This window comes from Hyaena hyaena, unplaced genomic scaffold, assembly GCF_003009895.1.
Source record: "Hyaena hyaena isolate Hyena2069 unplaced genomic scaffold, ASM300989v1 scaffold_971, whole genome shotgun sequence".
In the NCBI taxonomy this organism is placed as follows: Eukaryota; Metazoa; Chordata; class Mammalia; order Carnivora; family Hyaenidae; genus Hyaena; species Hyaena hyaena.
The window spans coordinates 608,901-629,416 of record NW_024081604.1 but is presented as its reverse complement, the minus strand read 5'-3'; positions in this window follow the sequence as shown (position 1 = coordinate 629,416).

Sequence of the window (20,516 nt, the reverse complement as noted above, 5' to 3'; positions counted from 1 at the left end):
AACATTCATCCCACTTTATTTCTTTACATATATTGGTGGGATTAATTATGTATAGACATTTTTCATACCATTTTCTTCCTGCAATCTAATATCAGCTTTTCTGCTTGATCAAGGGTTTATTATAAATACGTGCACATAAACATATATTTTATGACCTCAAGGAATTTGAAAATCTCTCACATATACCACCTGTTCACTTTATCACTATGTCAACATCATGACTGACAACCAGGAACAAGAGGCAAACCCAGATAGAAAATGTAGTAAAATAAGAGGTAAAAATCAGCAGATAAACCAAATAAATTTGGAAATTTGGTGGAGTCTCTGACTCATAGTAGAAGGTACTGTGCATAAGCACTCTACTCTGTTGATAAAAGTTTTTTGCCACAGCGACAAGGCTTAAAGATTCTTTTGTTTTTTAAATGTTTATTTATTTTGAGAGAGAGACAGAGAGTGCGAGCAGGGGAAGTGCAGGGAGAGGGGGAGAGAGAATGCCAAGCAGGCTCCGCACGGTCAGCGCAGAGCCCAATGTGTGGCTTAATCTCACGAACCATGGGATCATGACCTGAGCCGAAATCAAGAGTTGGTTGCTTAACCGACTGAGCCACCCACGACCCCCAACGGTTAACAATTCTGATACTGCTATACGTGTACATTAGAATTGGCAGATGGTGGAAGCAAGTTTTCTCACTGTTGGAGTGTGAGCATCCAGATAAGAAAGGATGGGGGGGAGGGGCTAACATGCTACGAGTGAGTAGTAAGGGATAGGAGTTGGAAACATCAGTAGGAACTCATGTTTAGGTGGAAAAGGTAGTCTCATCAGACAAATGCTGGCTGAAGTGTCAATGGCTACATAACCTTTAAGTATATGTTTACAAGAGCCTTTCAGTGTTGTTCATGTGTGACTCTAATATAGGGGTTAGCAAGCTGTTTCTCTAAAGCCCTGAGGGCAAATACTGTAGGCTTTGTGGGCCACACAGGCTCTGCTGAGACTACCCCATTCTGCCATGCATGACAGCAGCCATCCACATTCCGTGCATGAATGAATGTGGCTGTGTCCACTCAGTGTGCCAGATTTGGCCCATGGTCTGCCGACCTGTGATCTCTTCTAAAGAATAATGAAAGAGGGGCGCCTGGGAGGTGCAGTCGGTTAAGTGTCTGACTTATGCTCAAGTCATGATCTGCTGGTTCGTGGGTTCGAGCCCCACATTGGGCTCTGCACTGATAGCACAGAGCCTGGAGCCTGCTTCTGACACTGTCAGAATCCCTCTCTCTCTCTGTCCCTCCCCTGCTTGTGTTCTCTCTCTCTCTCTCTCAAAAATAAATAAATAAACATTAAAAAATATTTAAAGATAACAAAGTGAAAGAAAGTGTATGAACAAAACTACACGTACTGTATAAGCTCAACTATGTAATAAGTACTTGTAGAGAAAAGTGTTAGAGAGAAACAGCTTTAAAATGTTAACCAGATTCTTCTCTGGATGGTACAATAAGAATGCTTTCTTTCCCCTCCTTCCTCCTACAATTGCAGTTTTTATGTATTGAAAATATGAAAAAGAAATCCTAAAACTGGTATCTGAATTTGTGCTTTCATCGATCAGCTAGAGAGGCTCAGGCCAATTTAAGATTTAAAAACATTCTTACTTGTGATATTTATATACATTAAAAAAAATACTTTTGTTAATCTTCATCCAAGTCTCCATAATAATAGACTTGTTTTGACATTCAGAAGCTATATTTTGAAATATTCATTTGGTTCTAATCAATTCAGATTATGATACTCAGCCTATTGTTAGTTATTCGTGTAATGCTTCACTTCTTCCAGAGCTTCTGAAACTCTATGAGGAACGCCTAGGGCCACAATATTGGAAAATGTTGCCTGCTTTCCTAAAGCTCTTTTTAATGACCCGTGTTCTTAACAGCCTCTGTTGAAGTGACAGAAGCAGTGTTGTTCGGAGGGATGGAGCGATGTGCAGTGCATTGCACAAGTTTACCCTGGCAAAAGCCACAGGCCCCGATCTGCAACCCTGTGTCAGCACTTTTCAGTCCCACTAACAGGGATACAGATGGGTGTGCGGGCTGCTCCCGGCTCCTCCCGGGGCCAATCAAAACATGCAAAACAAAGGCCTTTATAAGCTCAGCAGTGACCACACTCCCTATAGTATTGCCAAAGTCACATTTTTCCTTTGACTTTCCAGCTACAGAATACTGCTCACCTGAGAGAAATCAGATTACATTCACAGCCGAGGACTTTGGCTTGTTATTCTATGTAGTGGGGGGATGTGATTGTTCCCTTCGGAAAAGGGAACACGGAGCCTTTCTCGCTCTTTCTCCAAGAGCCCTCTGAACACAGGATGCAAACCAAGGACAACTAATTAGCCCAGAGCACAGGCACACAGTTGGGCAGACACAATATAAATAAAGGAAATGAAGAAAATGAAGCCATTATCTGAGACCATTCAAGGGAGAGAAAGATCTACTTGCTCAGCTTCACTAGCATCTTGAAGAGCCCTACCTTAGCCACCATAAAGGTCATCCCCTCCTGTCCTTCACCCCCTCCATTATTCTCTCTCAGAAGGATTTTTGTGCTGTTATAAGAATTTGTCATCATATTCGGATTTAAATTGACTTGTTTTTGTCTATTTCCCTTATCAGAAATCTGTTCTTTGTGAGGGCAGAGACTATAGTCTCCTTGTTTTTAGTTTTTGTTGTGTGTGGTGCTGTTTTCCACAGTCAGATGTGATAAATATTTGTTGAATCCCTAGATGAACAACAGGATAATAGTAGCAAGACACCAGATTACTAATCACAGAGTGTGTGCTCTAGTCTGGCCCTATCGTCAACGAGGTGGTGTAATAACGAGATTCCTGCCATGATGGGAACACCCACCCCAAACCTCAGTAACCTATATCAGAAAGCATTAACTTTTGCCCCCAAGTCTGCCCATTTGCTGGGGCTCCACCAGGCTTGGTTCCAGCCAGCCTTCAGGTTGGAGTCAGGTGTCTCCGTATTCTGGAACCGGCCGCCACTTGCGGCATGTTTTCATTGAGAATGGCAGAGGCACGGAGCAGAAAGCAGAAACACACAAACCTCCTAAAGCCTCTGCTTGGAACGCACACACTCTCACTTGTGCCTACATTCCATTGACCAAAATGAATCATATGGTCAAGCCCAAATCAGGGGGCAGAGAAACATACTCCATACAGGATACGCCACAGCAAGGATGAGGAGGGAAGGAAGAATTGTGGACAAGTAATATCACCTACTGCATGAAACAAGCAAAACTTACAGTTTCAATTTCTAGGAAAAGAAAAAAAAAAAAAAAGACTGATAATTCCAGTCCTGATAAACACAGGGCTCTTCTGAGGGCCAGATGCCCTCATGTAGACAGTGTGTAATTAAAATTGTTTAATCAAGAGCTAGACACTGTGTAGGCACCAGATAATGATTGAAAATGACCATTTGTGGGGCACCTGGGTGGGTCAGTCAGTTAAACGTCCTCTGACTTTGGCTCAGGTCATGATCTCACGATTTGTGGACTGGAGGCCCGCATTAGCTCTGTGCTGACAGCTCAGAGCCTGGAGCCTGCTTGAGATTCTGTCTCTGTCTCTGTCTCTGTCTCTCTCTCTCTCAAAAATAAATAAACATTAAAAATTTTTTAAAATAACCATTTGCTTTTTCTTATAGAGAAAAAGACTACAATCAAAATACAATAGGATCATCATTTAACATAAGTTAACTTAACATAAGTTGTGTATAAAATACTGTGGGAACAGGAGTCATGGTTGTTGAGTTGGCCTGGATGATGCTCATTATGTTGTGCAAGCTACTTTACAATTAAGGAAGAAGAGCCATTGTGGAGAACAGGGAAGTGGAAGTGTGTAGGAAGAGAGGAGGCGTTAACTTTATCAGTAATATTTCCTTTCTAGAGTAAAAAAGGAAAGATTTGAAATAGATATGACAAAAAAAGTTGTCATCTGATAAATCGAAACATTGAGAAAATGGAGTCTGTTATTTTCTGTGTAATCAATATTTTGAAATCAAACATTAAAATTTTTGAATGTTTATTTTTGAGAGAAAGAGTTAGAGAGATACTGGGGGAGGGGCAGAGAGAGGAGACAGAGAATCCCAAGCAGGCTCTGCAGCTGTCAGCGCAGAGCCCATCGTGGGGCTCAAACCCATGCGTGAACCAGGAGATCGTGACCTGAGCCAAAACCAAGAGTGGATCACTCAACAGACTGAGCCACTGAGGTGCCCCCAAACATTAAAATTATTTTAATTATTTTAAAATAGGTACCTGGCAGACAAAGAAAGGAAGGAGAATATTCTGGGCAGAAAGAGCACAAGTGGTAGGAAAAGCGAGTTGGTCTTAATGGATAATGGTACATGAGGGAGAATGGGGGAAGAGAGTAAAATAGAGGAATGAGAAGGGACTGTAGTAGTCTCAGGACTGCTGTACAAATAAATACTGGGTGGCTTAAAACAGCAGAAATGTATTGCTCCACAGTCCTTGAAGCTAAGAGTCTGAGATCAAGGTATCAGCAGGGTTGGCACGTTCTAAGGGCTCTGAGAGGAATCTGTTCTATGCCTCTGTCCTAGTGTCCAGTGATGGTCAGTAATTCTTGGCATTCCTTGGCTTATAGAAACATCGCTCCAATCACTGTCTCTGTCTTCACATGGCATTCTCCTTGTGCGTCTCTGTCTTCACATGGCCATCTCTGCACCAAGCACGTCTCTATGTCCAAATTGCCTCTTCTTATAAGGACACCAGTCAGGTTGGATTAAGAGCCCACCCTACTCCAATATGACCTCACCTTATTTTAACTAATGATATCGCAATGACCTTTTTCCAAAAAAAAGGATCACATTCTGAGGTACTGAGGATAAAGACCTCAGCAGATCTTTTGCAGAGACCCAATGTAACCCAGAAGAAGAATCAAGATGTTGCTACTACTTTTTTTAGCTATTATTATCAGTATATTTTTGTACTAACTAAAAACTTCACAGGAAGGACATACTATGTTGTTAACCAACTGAAAGTCCTCCTCAGAGGACCTATGACTTCTCTGACTCTGTGGAGGGAAGGAAATCACACAGATGACGATGCTCTCTGTGTTCTTCCATTTTACTATTTATTCATGTGCCTCCCAGGCTAACCCACATTATGCTCTGCTTCACACCAGCCCACGCTGGGTGACTCACCATCCTGCCCCATCAGTTTTGTCATCCAAAGAAATAGTCCTCTGGCTACTACCACCAGTGTTTTGGACTGTAGTGCTTTGCCCTGAAGTTAATTTTTAACCCCGGGCCCTTCAGAAACTAGCTTGTACACCAAGATCCGGCACCAGTGGCCACTTCATGCTTGATGTCTGCTTTAGGAAACTTCCTCAGGAAGCTCTTTACAAAGTCTGGGCAGAATTTTCAGGCCTTCATGAGCTGTCTTCTGGTTTACAACTATAAAAACAGTGAATTATTGGGGCATCTGGGTGGCTCAATTGGTTAAGGGTCCAACTTCGACTCAGGTCATGATCTCACAATTTGTGAGTTTGAGCCCCGCTGAGTTCTGTGCTGACAGCTCAGAGCCTCGAGCCTGCTTCAGATTCTGTGTCTCCCTCTCTCTCTCTGGCCCTCCCCCACTCATGCTCTGTCTCTCCCTCAAGAATAAATAAACATTAAAAAATTTTTAAAAAGAAACAGTGAATTACTTCAAATCAGTCATTTGACTACTTGGCCCCTGCCTTACCCTATCCAAATGCTTTTCCCATCCAACTATATGATCTAGCTCTTGTCAATTTCTCTATCCCATTTCACTCCACTCTCTCCTTTGCTCCCTATTCTTAAAATCCACTTCCTTTTGTCCCTTTCACCTCCAGGTCATTCCACAAGGTTCTTCCTCCAGCTCCTCAAATGTCTGCTTGTTCTCAAACTTCACTCTCATGATCAAATAGCACTTCTTTGGAGAGGTTTTCTGTACCCCTCTTCCCTAAAACAGCTTCGTCGCATTCCCAGACTTACCGTGGCATTTATTTTCTTCTAATATTCTTTGTTCTTTTTGTTATTTACCAGCTTATTGTATGTCTCCTTTATAAAATGAGATCATATGTCTACTTAGCTCAGTAATAGCCTCTGCTGCTCATACAGTACCTGGTACATAATAGGTACCTGGCAAATATAAATTGAATGAACAAAATAAAACACTGGGCTTCCCCAAATCTTCACAAGTTTGGGCTCTTGGCAGGAAATGCAGGTCCCTTGCCTTGGTGGCCTGTTAGTGCTGGTGTCCTCGGCCTCCGATTCTGTTTGCTGGGTTACTGACACTTTATTGTAAAGTCCCTTATCTTGAGTTTTTGACTTAGTTCCAAAGTTCTGGATTCCAGACCCTGTTTACAAGAGACAGGGACCTAGAAAACCAGCTGGTCTTCTCCCTTCTGCTCCCTGCACTCGAGCTTTTGCGTGCTGGATAGTATAACTGCTGCTCCTATCTGCCTTGACCCCAAACAGGCCAAAGTCCTTCTTGTCTGACTCAGTTCCGGTCCCCCGTCTCTCGTGCTTACCTTTCCACTATAAATCTGCCTTCTTGTTTCTACCCGAATCGTGTCATGATGATAAGCACAAAAGAATGGTTAATATGATCTCATTTTTAAAAGCTAATCATTCCAACTCACAGTGGCCTCCACTGGAGGCTTGTGCAAAACTGCTAGTATACCTGTCTCACTAAATCCAAATGAATGTCCACATCAACAATTAGGATCTATGCATTTGCCAATTCCAATATAGATAGGGACTAAATCTGCAATGTTTTCACATTTGGGTACTGTTAGGCAACTTTTGGGTATAATTGAGACCATTTATAGGATTGACACGGGGTATGCCTTGATCTGCAAACCTAATTGTATCACTTTCCTTAAAACCCAGTGTCCAGAAAACATTTGAGAAAAGCTACTTTGAGTTGCCTGGATATTTTCCAAGCTCTGGATACCATAGTTAGTCACATGGAATGTGGAATGGGCTAGACGTCTTGGAATTGTTCTTGTTAAACTGGTGTAAGCGATTGACCCAAAAGCTTTAATAATCATTATTTGTTTAACAAGTTCCTGTGAGGAAAGCTATGCAGTTGTCTTGTAAAGCATCTTCTTAAAAGGCCTTTATTTTGTCTGGATATGATAAGAATCATTACATGGTATGTCTAACCGATGGCTTAGTGCTCTTTCAGTGCATAGAAACTTCTATGGGAAAAAGAATTAGACAATAAGCACCAATGACTTAATACATGCCATGTTTCCAATTCAATTTGCTTTGATAAAAATCGAATAATCCCCAGGAACACAAACATTTGTCTACAGCGATTGGACAGTCAGTTAAAATTGGTATTCTCGGTCCCTCCAAAACATTCGTTTGTCCTTTATACGACCCACACATTGTCAAGAGGTTAATAATGTTGAAAAATTCCTGCGGTGTTTTTAGTTTTTGTACTATCTGGCAAAGAAACAGCAGGATCCTTAATTTTGTTTTCGACATAGCATATTCCTTATTCACAATCAATGCTCCTCTGTCTTAATCAACAAAATAGGAAACAGATTTTTAAATCCTGAAATCACTGTAAATTCATAGCATTTTTCCTTTGAAGTAAAATATTTTACATGACTATAATGAAACATGAAAAGAATTTGTATGATCAGAAGGCTCAACAACTAAAAGAATAATAATTTGTCTTTATTGAAACAGATTAAGATTGTAAAGGCACACAGGTATTATTAAAGAATTTGGTAAAATAATTTTTAAATGTGCTAGGTTTTATGTTATAGAATGTATTTCAGAATATAATTCAGCCCTAAATACAATTATACACCACATTGCCTGTGTCCAAATATTATTCTTTCCTATTTAGACATGTTTTAAGTATGACATTCTACCTTAGTAGCAAACACCCTGGCACCACAGTAAAATGTACCTTAAAAAAGATAAGTTATCTACTCCAATAAAACCATGGCAGATAAACCCTTTCATCAAATATGTCAAGTACATGTTAAATCATAAAATCCCATAGGTCTGACTGTAGAGGACACCTGAATACTTTCAAGGTTCCTATCTTTATATACATTAGACCCCTAATATGTTTCAAATAAGCCTTTGAAAAAAGAATAATTTATAATTAGTAAGATGTGGCAATTAATATTAGCCATCAAATTTAAAAGCATTGAAGGGCTTCACTTCTTTTGATAAATCTCAGGTGTTTAGAAGAAAAGTACAACAGGAAGAAAACTTCTCAGATCAAAACAGTGGGTAAAGAAGTAAGAACCCAATTCTAACCCATCAGAGAAATGGAAGCCTCTAAAAACAGTATGTTGTATAAGCTTCCCATTAGTCTATATGATAAGCATGTTGCTATTAAAAAGCAAAGCAATTGACCACCATTTTTCTCAAAGTGTGTGAGGGAGCCTAGAGATGTTTCCATTGTCCCCATCTGTCCCCAACTTCTTTTTTGGACTTGAAATCTCCTCCACTACCTTTATTTACCTAATCCACTGACCACCCCTCCTCTCATCTCTACCACTATTTTCTCATCTCCTTCGCTTCCTTCAACGTGATCTTGCCCAAGGGCCCATCCGACTGACCCCAACCGTGTTCACGCCTTTCCCCATTTTTATCTCTGCAACTTCACTCTCAGGCACAGCTTCTCTGCGCCAAGCTATTTTGTCTTGAGCCTATGTTCAGCAGCTATTCTGTGTGTGTGTGTGTGTGTGTGTGTGTGTGTGCATGCCTGTGTGTGTACGCGTGCATGCATGTGCATGCCCGTGTGCCAGAGCTTGTGTTTCGGGGTGATCATTCTCCTGTGCTCAAACCCCAGCTCTGCTCTTCCTGTTGTGAGGCACGTCAGCTAACCCCATTAAGCCTCAATGACCCCTTTCTGTATTTATTTTTATTTTTTAATGTTTTATTTATTTCTAGGAGAGAGAGAGAGAGAGAGACAGCGTGAGCAGGGGAGGGTCAGAGAGAGGGAGTCACAGACTGAAACAGGCTCCAGGCTCTGAGCTGGCAGTCAGCACAGAGCCCGACGCGGGGCTCGAACCCACGAACCGCGAGATCATGACCTAAGTGAAAGTCGGACGCTTAACCGACTAAGCCACCCAGGCGCCCCTGACCCCTTTCTGTAAAGTGAGGATTATTATGGAATTTACCTAGTAGGGATATTTTGAAGATAGAAGAGGTAATGTAAGTAAAACACTCAATACAGAGCTGGTAAAGAGTAAACACATAATAAATACTGGTTTTTATGATTCTTATTGTATTTATTATCTCATCCACACAGAGGCAATTCTCTGCAGTGCAGAAGCAAAGTGCTCTCTGTTATTTAGTATCACCTGTAAATATGGTGCCTGCGCTCTTTGAACTAAATTTGGGACAAATCCAGAAAATCACCATACTTATACAGCAAAGAAACAGAAGCAGAGTAATAAAAATAGTACCAGGTGATTTGGGATGGGAAAGTCACTGCGTCCCTAAGTCCTGTGCTGTGGTTTTTTAATAAAAATTGAGTCCTCAAGAAAAGCATGCTGGGTCCACACAAGTGAAGTAAAGGAATAATTGGTTTGGGGTCGGATTCTGAATTCACAGATTAGAACAGGATTTTGCCTCCCTGCATGGGATGCATAAATACAGACACCTGTGCAGTGTTCTAGGTTATTGCTGTTAAAGAAAACTTCTCTTCCGACAATTTGTTGCGAGGACAATATCAGGAAGAAAACCTTCCCGGTACCAGGGCGGGAGGGGCAAGCAGACAGAACAGAGCCGGTGAAATAGACTTATTATCATGTGAAAACCGGAGCTGGACGGAAGTTTCTGATAGAGCTGAGACCCCTGTTGCCAAGGAAAATGGGCCAGAAGTTCTGTGATGTCTAACATCTTCAGTAATTGTATCTGAGAGCAGACTTGACAAATGCTTTCAAGTCTGTTAACTGGATTGCTTTGGAAAATCCCAGCTTAACTCTTAGAATCTCATCTGCCTAATTCCAATTTTGCCAATATTTTAAATGTGCATTTGTAGTATAAGAACCAGAGCCTTCTGAAATCCTGCCATTAAGGTAATATCAGAGGAGGACACAGACAGAGGGGGCTGTGGGGGAGGTGTGTGGCTAAAGGTGTGGTGGCTCAAGAAGACAGCTCCAACAGACTGACTGTAACAGAATGGCCTTCTGTGTTTTTTAAAGGGAATTTCCAGGATAGACACACCTCATAGACAAATGTAAGTATGGCAATACCTCACAAAGTCAAATACAAATGCTTTTCCTCATTGTCTATAATCCAGGCCTTAGTTCCCAAGCATTTACGTGGATAATTGAAAAATGACAGTATATCAGACCACCTGGTGGCTCAGTCAGTTAAGTACCTGACTTGAGCTCAGGTCATGATCTCACGGTTTGTGGGTTCAAGTCTGGTGTCGGGCTCTGTGCTGACAGCTCAGAGCCTGGAGCCCGCTTCAGATTCTGTGTCTCCCTCTCTCTCTGCATCTCCCTGCTCACACTGTCTCTGTCTCTGTCTCTCTCTCAAAAATAAACATTTAAAATTTAAGAAAAATGACAGTATAACACATTTCTTTCCTTGAGTCTCCATTTCCCTCAAGGTAGATGAACTTCAATACCAAAGACAAATGCCCCATGTGGCAAAGGACAATTATGTCTCTCAGGTAATCCAGTGATCTTATCCTGATGGCCATGCCCTATCAGTGCTCTTCCCAACAACCTTGAATGGAAGCAACATCCATGCACCCATGGGAATAGAATGGCTTCAAATGGCCTTTTGTTTTCACACTCCTAATCTTCAGAGTCCTCACCCTTTTCTCCTGACCTTGCTTTGTTTCCAAGGTGAAATATTTATATCCCTACTGTACCTTACTTTGATAGCTGATTTATTGTTGTCTCTCATTAAGCTTTTTAAGATGTCATTACTGATAAAAAAAATAAAATAAAGGATGTCATTACTGATAACCCATTAAGACTGTGGGTTATCCCAAAGTACAAAGTACAAAAATATCCATCCTGTACCCTGTACTGGAATAAGAACTAAGGCCTAAAAGGTAAAAGCATATGTATGGCCCATTATCTACTCACCACCAAATACAGACACACCATAATTTATGCCAATCTATAGAGAGCATAGAGCTAAGGGAGAAATTATTATTATTATTGTTTTGAGAGAGAGAGAAAGAGAGAGTTGGGGAGGGGCAGATGGAGAGGAAGAGAGAACCTCAAGTAAGCTCCACATTCAGCACAGGGCCCAACCTAGGGCTCCATCAGATGACCCTGGGATCATGACCTGAGCCAAAATCTGGAGTCAGATGCTTAACCGACTGAGACATCCAGGTGCCCCAAGGCAGAAATTATTAAAGCCAGGTCTAGGTACCCAGTGTTTCAAAATACTATTTTCTCTACTTTAGTGCATGCTTGAAAATTTCCCTCACAAAAAAACTTCAAAAATATACATAAGATCAGACAGACACACTCAGAAAAGAAAAAAAGATTATCTGAATGGTAGCCTCTGATGTCAGATTACTGTAGGCAGCATTCCTATGCTTAGGAGACCTCTGGTGTCTCTCTCTGCAACCTTGGGAAGCTTGTGGGAGGAAGAGGGGTATTTATTTTTAGTGTGTGTTACTTTAGTGAGTGCCCAGTCTTCTTGCTGAGGTGGTCCAGGCATGAAATGTGATGTGCTTGATTTTTTCAAACTACATGTAGGCAAAGAAATAAAAAGTATAAAAGCTTCGGTATTGGACAGACTAGATTCAAACACTTTGAGGGGACAATTTGGGAGCAATTACGAGTTTCTCTGGCCTTTCATCCCTTACAACGTAGAGTTAATATCAGTTTCACAAGGTTATTACAGGCAAAGTGCCTACTGATATGTCTAGCAAATAACAGATTCTCAATGCATTCTCATTTCTTTCCTTCTTGTCATATTTTCAGCTGCCAGTCATATAACATGTTGAAAAAACTCCAAAGGCTTTCTAGATATAACTCCGAAATCTTTTCAGTTCTCCAAAACTCCAGTAAAATCTTGGCATATCCAGTCAGTGCACATTAATAATAGTAGGGCTATTTATAGACAAGGAACCCATGTCTTTAGATAGACACCAGATTGTGTGGTGTTATTAGAAAGGAAAATAAACTCTCAGGGACATGAAATCTCATCTCCACTCTCTCACTAAGAAGCATTGCCTTCGAAACGGACACCTAATCATCTCCTGTCCTTGGAGAAGAAATTTTTCGAAAGGATTTTTGAGTTCTCAACTTTCTAAAACATAGAGAATGATAAGCATAGAAATGGACTAAAACATATGCAATTAATAATTTGATATGTCACTATACTAAACAGATATCAGTTTGATTGTCCTCAGATACAAAAACCACCCTTATTAGATTTTGACAAAGTAAAAGCACTATACAAATATAAGGTTTTGACTCTGGATCAAATGGCCTTGGCCAGAGGCCACTGCAAATAGTTCTGTTGTGTGATTATTACTGTTTTTACTATGATGAAAGCAGGATTATGAATTTAATGCAACAAACAGCTGCAAAGTAGCTAAAGCTCAGCATAGAGAATAATTAACAGTGTGGGACGTCAGGTGTCCAAGAGAGCAGGCCTCTGGCCTGGCCCCATGCTTACCATGATGGGCTTGGCAAGTTACTGTTGCTTGATTGCTATGATAAGGCATACCTGCCTTTAAAAGTTGTTAGGAGTTAAGTGAGAAAATGCTGGTAAAATATCCCTGGTATTAGTAAGTGCCTAAGAATCTATTTTCTTCATGAATTTCCACTTTAGAACTATGATGCTAGTACCTTATCAATAATGTTGATTTTTCTGAGTTAAAATTCAAAATTTTACTTTTCATATTTATGAGTCATTCATTGTTATACGTGTATGTGTAAGAGACAGAGACAAAGCGATTACACATTTCTAGGGTTTCAAACAACAGCAAAATCTTAACTAAATATCAAGAGAACAGTATTCAGCAGAGCTGAGCAATCATGAAGGCAACATGGAACTCACAGACAGACTGGAGGGATATAAGGACTGGGTGACTCTCGGTAAGAAACCGTTTCCTTCCATCAAAAGTCACATGTGTCTAAAGCCCTTGCCACCGCAGTCCCAGCGACAGGCAAGCTGTGTCCGCATATCAGTCAAGGCGATTTGTCAATCACCCTTGAATAACACAAGAATCACATGTCCAGCATATTCTACCTCTGAAGAATTGAAAGCTCAGAAAAGAGCCTGCACAAGGCATGTAAACACAGTTGAAGGGTCTGCATTTGAGATGCTACATTTTGAACAATTGCCGGAGACAGCATTCTCTTCCGTGGAAAATCAGCTTTGATTCAAGAAAGTGACCCATAGAACCTGGACAGTGCTGGATGTGACCCAGCACACTGCTAACTGCCACAAAGCAGCAGGTGACTCAAAACCCAGAGGACAGGAAGAAACAAACACACAACGGAATAACTCAGACCAAGCCTTCCCCCGACCTCATTTATCATAATCCTAGTGGATTGGGATAGAGGACAAGCGGCTGCCGGTGTCAGACCCCCTCTGTGGTGTGCGCTGCCTTTGCTATGTGCGAATTCAATGCACAGTTGAGTTTCCATTGTTTAGGTTGAGTTCTTCTCAAAGATGGCCCGCAGTTTTGTTTAAAAAAAAAAAATCAGGTGAACTGGGCTGATACCATACAACATTTACAGAGAGACACCCATAACAAAAGATGGCCAGATGCCCGCATCCTATTTGAGGACAACACCTCTTATGTGCACACTACAGGTATTGATTCTGGCCCTGAGAATTTTCAGCCTCTCACCACATGATGGGATTTGGAACCCTCACTCGAGTTGGCTATCTTTACCTAGGGGCTCAGCATCCTCGCTGATGCTCCTGGGGAGTAACAGACACCAGGGCTTTACTAACTGAGGACAAGAGATTATCTTCCTGTCTCCGTGCCAAACTGAAAAAGCAAATTGTCTACCTTTACATTTCTTCTGGCTCATAAGTCTTCCTCAACGCTTCCCTCCTTATTTTTCTTCTTCCTTTCTATCCTCGCAGTTTCTTTCCCCAAAGCTATTCCTCTTGTCCTCACCTCCTATCAACAAGGAAATCATTTAGCTGCTGAGATGGGTGGCCCCAGTTTACTTTGTTTTAAAGACAGACTTTCCCCATAGCGGAATCCTTGCCAGAAAGCCGCCGCCACTGCCCCACCTCCCTCGCCTCCTAATCCTTGAGTAAGAAAACCCAGACATTTATCTGGACCTGCAAATGCCCTTGCTGGAGGAGGCAGGAACCTCCGAGACAAGAGAGGAAATGCTGTAGACAATAGCTGAAGCCACTCAGTCCACAGTGCTCAGCTTTTCAACCACACCCATTGGTGGAATTTGTCACCAGTAAACACGCATTGCTCTAAGCACCATTATTTATTAGAGATGAAAGGGAAAAATCATCTGCTTCTGAAGTCAGCCTGGTTCTACAGATGATATACACAAAAATTGGATATTTGTACTTCTCTGAGCCAGAAACTAGACAGGGAAGCCCTTTGCTACCTAAAGACTGCCCTTTTCCAATTGCTCTCCTGAAACTCCAAGATGGGCAGTGACTTCAAGTCAGATTGTAAAATAATGAGGGCAGGGAACATGAAAAACCTGTGCAATGCTGCTTGGAAACCTTATCAAAATCCCCTTTAGGAATTACATAGTGGTTCGAGTTAGCCTGACGAAGCAACATCTAACCTCAGTAAAATGATAATAAGTATAGTGAAGAATACAGAAAAAGAACAATGAAAGTACCAGCCATGATCTACATCCTGAGGGGTCCTTCCTGTCCCACCAGCCTGTCTCCCCATAGTGAAGCTGCTATAACTGTCAGAACTTGCAGAAATTTCTCAGGCTCCTCTTCTCCTCTTCTACGGTATCTCTCAACTTAGTCCAGTAGCCATATCTCCGGCTCTCTCCAGCAACTGGCAAATGATGAGCAAATCATTCAGTCGTCTCAGCCAATGTATTTCAAATACTTTGGAGTTCTGGGTATGGTCTTCTGAGTCAGCACCCTGTTATTTTTTTTACCTCTTCAGGGGTAACACTCTGTCTTCTAATGATGAATTTGATTTTTCCGACAGCCAAGAGGTGTCCATAGCCAGTCCCTCTGGGAAATAAAATTGGTTATCAAGGAAGATAAAATCTTTTCTGTTAAAAATAAAGTGTACTTGGGGCGCCTGGGTGGCTTAGTCGGTTAAGCGTCCGACTTTCGCTTAGGTCATGATCTCGCGGTTCGTGGGTTCGAGCCCCGCGTCGGGCTCTGTGCTGACTGCCAGCTCAGAGCCTGGAGCCTGTTTCAGTCTGTGATTCCCTCTTTCTCTGACCCTCCCCTGCTCACACTGTCTCTCTCTCTCCTAGAAATAAATAAAACATTTAAAAAAAAAATAAAGTGTACTTTATTTTTTTAATGTTTATTTACTTTGAGAGAGAGGAAGAGGGAGTGCAACTGGGGGGAGGGGGTGGAGGCAGAGAGAGAGGGAGAGAATCTCAGGCAGGCTCCACACTCAGCACAGAGCCAACACAGGGCTCAATCCCACAGGGCTGATCCCATGATCAGATCATGACCTGAACTGAAATCAAGAGTTGGGCACTCAACCAACTGAGCCACACGGGTGCCCCAAAAATAAAGTATACTGTAAAATAGTGTGTGTGTGTGTGTGTGTGTGTGTGAGAGAGAGAGAGAGAGAGAGAGAGAGAGAAAGATAAATTAGCTCTGAAAGATATTTCCACTGGTAGGTTTAAATATGTTTTATACCAGTAGGTATGAAAAGTTTGCAAGGGTCACAGCTCTGAAGGACAATTCACATTTGTATATACACATTGTGTTATGTTTGCTTTAAAAGATTGATTATTTTATAGCTACAATTCATAAAGCCTGTGGTCATAAAGCACCTCCCTCTATCTTGGAGGCAGACTACACTTGTACAAATAATGTTATCAGATTCTAACTCAGCTAAGACCACTTCTGGCCCCAAACGTGGCTAGACTCCATTCCACACTCAAGTAGCCAGAACCACAGAATCTATTCCCAAATATAATCTATCTTACATAAGAAAAGAAAAGAAATTTCATTCCAAAAGAATCAATCCCGCAAAAGGATCAGAAGTTACTAAAAAATCAAAATAGCTTCAAACATAGAAATAAGCATAATATTGGTTTGGGGACCTTTTTTTGTCAAGTACAAAGGGCTTTTAAATTAAAGAGAGAGGCAGCAACTTTATCTTTATTCCACATATGCCACTTGCCAAGGTGTGGTCATCTGTCTCCAATAACCTACTTTGTCACCATTCAGTTCCAACAGACTCAACTGTGCTCTTTGTCACTTTCCAGTCACACTCCCGAAATCTGCTGCCTGCTACTTTAAAAGCTCCTAATCTACAATTTAATAGTCTATGCCCACTACTTCTACATTTCATTTACTCCCTAAACAAAATGGGATTCTTAATTCCCTAAAAAGTGGGATTCTGGTTCCCAGAAATAAAGACTGGACTTGAAATGGATTCAAATCTTGGCTTTCAGTTGTGACCTCAGAAAATGTAATTAAACTTCCTAAATTTTTCCAAATTAAAAAAAAATTATTGCAATTTGCCCTAAATTATTCAATATATGTTCCTTAAAAACTGGAAAAAAATGACTATATAAGGCAAGTGTTTAGGAGTTTGCTGTATTTTTGTCTGCATATGTAACATATAAGTTTTATGAAGTGGGAACGTAGTATAATATTTATTGTTGTGCTGTGCACTTTGCTTCCCTTTATGGGATTACCAGTAATGCAGCCTCTGCTTGTATATGTCTTTGCAGTGACCAAGAGCCACATAATTGTGAAAATAATCCCTTCTGTTGTTGCTGCTGAAATGCTGGTATTGTATTTGATACTGGAAGTTCCTCCCTATTTTGGTTTTAGATCTTCTTCCCTCTACTTGTGTACACCTTCCCTCCTTCTAGAATAATACATATAAATCTAATCCCTTTGCCATATGACAACCCTAAAACATTAAAAGTGAGCTTCCACATCTCTCCAACTCTTTTCTCCTCCCAGCTGAGCAGCCTTGGTGTTTTTGTTTTTCTTTGTTTATCCATTTCTCATCTGACATTATTTGTAGGTCCTTGGTCATTCTCACCATAGCATCTGCTAGCTCTAGCTTCTCATACCCCTGAGGCCTCCTTCAGTCCCGTCTGTCACCCGAACCCTTACCCTCTCAGTGTAAACTCATCTCTCTCCCCCAACTTCTCCTGAACTTTATTCTGTTTTCATGTCCCCTCATCTAGGCTGTAAGAGATATGTCTTGTATTTCTTTTGGAACAAACCACCTACCCACTCTTCACCTCTGCCATCATCAACCTCATAGAAGACTATCTCAAAGCTCCTTAAGATTATTTTGGTTAACCTTAGCAGCTATTTCCTCTTTTTATGTAACCAATACATTTTCTGCACATTGTTTTGATCTTCATAACAGTCTCAAAAGCTAATAAATTAATCAAAATGTGTTATGAAGTGAAAAAAGGAAGGATCAGACATAAAGAGAATTTATTCATTATCTGAGCCCAGTTTTATTTTTTATGTGCATATTTATACATGGTTGTCAAAATGACTACTGTGGAGTTCGGCTGCTAAGGTTCAAATCCCTATCACTTAATAGCTGTGTGTCCTCTCTGCGCTTCTATGTCTTCATCTGTAAGATGGGGATAATAGAAACCACCTCATAAGGCTGTTATGAAGATTTCATGATTACCAGTAATACATGGACAGTGCCTAGATCTATATCAGGAGTTGGCATCAGGCAAGCACTGTTTGCTACTGTGACACTGAAGAGGATAACAATATATGTGCTCAGGAAAATCACTTTTCATCTTTCCAGGTCTCAATTTCCTAACCTGAAAAATGAAAAGGACAAAGGATTCAGTGCTTCCAACAGTGACAGTGATAACTGTACAGTCCCAGAGCCCTTGAGAGTTTACAAAGCACATCCATATGCAGTAGTTCATCAGGAAACATTAGTATCCCATGCTCTCAGCATATCTGACTTGCTCAAACAGCTGACCAATATACTGCAAAGTATAAATACTGACTCTGGGCCCTGGCCTCCATTTAGCAGAGAGATCCAAAGTCCTCAAATAGCTTATGCCTTGTCCAGTATCTGGTTGGCTATCTGCAAAATAACTCAGGCTTATAAATCTGGATTCCCAAATGGCACTTAAGAAACTGCAAAGGGACAGGCAAAGAATAAAACAAGGCAATAATATTTATTGAGTATCTATGATATAGATCATTATAATATCAATCCTCACAACAACCTGGGTGGAAGGTTTTATTACCCATATTTCTGAGATAATTTCCTCATAGAGGTTCAGTACGAGTGCCAAGGTCACATAGCTACTAACTTGAAACCAGACTGGAAGTCTGACTGATCCCAAAGCTTGAGCGCGTGCTCAAGCTCCATCCATGCTGTCTCTCTGAAATTTGCAATATACTAGGATTGGGGTGTTAGTTGTCATTTTAACTTATTTGCTCAATCTTAAACCCACTGAAAGTTCTGCATAAATGGTGCCAAGCACAGGATGAGGTATTTTATCATAACAACTGGCCTATAGATGGCAATATTTTTCACTCATGACTGACCTGATCCAGCACTCATCACAAAAGCCTCAGTGCAAAAATGTTACTGTATTTTAAAGGCACCCTGAGACAGCTCTACCTCACCTGTCCACCCAGTAAGTGATTGAGACAGCTATTGAGCAATAACATTTCTTCCATATTTACAGTGTAACCAAACAAACACGTCTAAAGCATGATCATTGTTCCATATAATAAATATTGTCATTGAATGAGCTCAGGGCACTTTTTTTGTTCTTGTTCTTCCTCATTTATTTCCCACCAACATACTTTGTTGCTCACTCACTTGATGGCTGCTAGCCCTGAGGGCACAGCAAAGTGAAGTCAGCAGAATGTACGTTGCTGTGAAGTCTCCAGTCAGTCAACAGACTTGCTTGCCCATTCAAAGGAAGTAGCATGAAAGTGAGGGAGCAATGAAGTCATGGTCTTGAGATCCCAAATATTTTACTGTGTTTGGCAAACTCCACTGAATAGGAACATTTGGCCTTAAATAAGTGAAATTATAATTATATGTTAAGATACATCTACATTAGGGGCATCTGGGCTGGCTAAACATCCAACTCCTGATTTCAGCTCAGGTTGTGATCTCAAGGTTTGTGAGTTCATTCAAGCCTTGGATCAGGCTCTCCACTGACAGTGGGGAATCTGCTTAGGATTCTCTCTCTCTCTGTGTCCCACCCCCCCAAATAAATAAATAAACCTAAATAAAAAAAATTTTTCTTAAAGATACATCTACATTATCTTCTTCATTGTCACTTCAAGAGATAGATACTAGCTGCTAGGCAGGGTGCACTATATATTACTGTATTTGGAGCTCATAAATAATCCTGTGAGGCAGGCACAATTATTATACCCATATTTGATGAGGGAACTGAGGCACAGAAATGTTTTGTAACTTTCTTACTGTCATAGAACAAAAAAACAATGGTAGCATGAGGAGCCACACCCCAGCAGCCAAACTCCAATGCCCATGGTTTTTCAAAGCAGGTTTCTAATTGCTTCTGGAAAATGGTAAGATACTCAGGTGTGTGCCCATAAGCAGGAACCATTTAGTTTAACAGTTTTCATGAAATTTCCCAATCCATTTAAACAATTCTGTACCAAGCAATTGGTGTGATGAAAATGAATGCGATCTGTATATGCTAAGAAAATCAAAGCCACAGTGATCAAATACATTTCCTCTGTAGGATCACTTCACTTACTTAATGGATTGATCACACACAACACTTGAGTTGGAATTATGCTGAGAATTTGTGGTATGGCTGGAGCTGACTTATGGTGAGTGTACTTAAGGGATTACATTTGATTCTTTCTATGACTTTTAGTCAAAGTATCTGACAATGAGATGAATACCAGTTAGAAATGAAAGGTAAAAAAAAAAACCAACCAAGAACTGTCAGCGCACAGAACGACTTGTCACTGATTTGTTTCAGAGCCTGAATTCATAACTCTTCCTCCTCTTTTTAACCCCACAAAAGTCCTTCTCTTTCCAGAAAGTTCCTCTTCCCAAAGCCAAGGACTGATAAGGAATGAGGACAGAACAACAGGTGCCTTGTTGTCTCAAGTGGCTTATTGACATCGCTAAGATTTTTTAAGAAGACTGGGTTACACCCATTTAGCTCATTATGCCCCTCAGGGCAATAATCTTTAGGTACTTTCTCCCAGTTGAGAAGGAGTGAAGTACAGTGGGGTGGGATGATCCCATTACAGGAACTAATTGTAGGTGGCCAGAAAACACAACTGAAAGGCAAAGGGGGATAGTGGCTTATAACAAGGAAGCTAGGAGACCCCACCTTGGGCAATGCTCCCCTATGTTATACCCATATCTGTCAAGG